The sequence below is a fragment of the Solanum dulcamara genome, chromosome 2, assembly GCF_947179165.1.
Source record: "Solanum dulcamara chromosome 2, daSolDulc1.2, whole genome shotgun sequence".
Classification (NCBI taxonomy): Eukaryota; Viridiplantae; Streptophyta; class Magnoliopsida; order Solanales; family Solanaceae; genus Solanum; species Solanum dulcamara.
Window position 1 is genome coordinate 54805954 of NC_077238.1, and position 1632 is coordinate 54807585.

The window sequence follows — 1632 nt, forward strand, 5'->3', positions numbered from 1 at the left end:
ATTCGTAAATTACATCCGCTAGTACCCTTACCTTTTGGGGTTCTGCTTTTTCATCCTCAGAGTTGGCTACCAGGTGGTGCCGAAATTCCCTCGCCCACTGGCCCATATAGTCATTCTGTGGTTTTCCTCTCATTAACTGGTTCTATATTGAAGAGCTATGACATTTCAGTGCGTCGTCAGTTAGCAATTAGCTAATCCTTCTTGTTTTGCTTAAGTCCTTGTTAGAATTGCCTTACATATCTTATAATACTCTGGGTATATAATCTCATATCGTTTCTCCATTGCTAGTTCAGATTCTTCCATCTCCGGTGATCATACCAGCACTAATGCATTAAGTTCCATCAGAATTTCGAAGTTAAGCGTGCTGGGACGAGAGTAATAGTGGGATGGGTGACTTCCCTGGGAAGTCTTCGTGTCGCTTTTCACTTTAATCCTTTCAACGATGTGCGGGAACTCAATTTAGCCCAAGATTTACCTCAGCATTGACTCGCGAGTCATTATGTTTTGCCTTATCCCTTCCTCTGTTATCTTACAACCAGTATCGGTGTAGACCTTTAGTTCCGCTATCCTCTATTCACTTTGTGTTCTCCCCATTTTCTACCACAGGAGGCTTTCTATTCCTTTTCCATTGGTTATTTATCTATTGCAACATCATTTACGACTAAATCTATGACCAATATTTTGGCTTTTGGTCTAGCATGCTGTCATTATCCTTTGTAATGTCTCTTAAGTTGGTTGATATCCTTTCACGGTTACACTCTTCTGTTTTTATACGCTACTGCCTTCTAGCGTTATGTTGTTCAGGGTCTCATCACAAACTTCTTAACGCTGCCTCATGTAGTATTCTGGCTTCTATCCAATTATTGGCAGCTTCCGGACCTTTCTAACTTGGTTCGGCCAGATATCTTATTGAAGTTTAGACGTCCCTCTCAAATATATTCCCATATCAATTTCCTTCACCTTACTTTTGCCATTTTCTCATTAACTTCCCCCCTTTAGAGGGTACTCGTACTTTCCTCTATTTGTACTTGTAGTCGTTCCAATTTCAAATAGGCAGTACTAATATTCTGACGATAACTACTCCAGGTTTTCTTGAAGTAGTGGCTTTGTCCCAACCTGTATCCTTTGTTTCTTGGGATGAATGGAAGTTTTGCCATTATTCCTTAAGTTTGTCATCCTCTTCCTATAAGGGTTCCCTTATTTTTAGGGCGACGTTATGTACACGCGTCATTTTTTTATATCTTAAGCCCCATGCTCTTACTGCATTCTCAACACAGGTTTTTAACTTAGTCAACGTATACCAAGTGCGCCTTACTAGTGGTCCTACTTTATCCCTTTATAACTGTATCACTCTGTTCAATTCTTACTTACATATCGATATCCATCTTTTAGTTCGTATTCATATTCAGTTCCTGACATCTCTATGAGGTACTTCTATTAGAAGTTCTTTCCCCAGTTAGTCGGTGGAGAGCTATAAACTGTTACGCTAAATCATTTTCCAACCATTGTTGGAAGAAATCAGAACTTCCTAAACATCACAGTACATCTTTTAGTAATTGACCCACCTGGTCTCCTTCTGAGTTTACCCTCGGGTTATGAACAACTCATCTAATTTACAATTAGGAGTTGAGG

The 1632-nt window shown here is 39.7% G+C and overlaps 1 pseudogene; it reads left to right on the plus strand.

The window, feature by feature from the left end:
• Positions 1–304: 304 nt before the first annotated feature.
• Positions 305–424, plus strand: LOC129881258 (5S ribosomal RNA; annotated as a pseudogene).
• Positions 425–1632: the final 1208 nt, after the last annotated feature.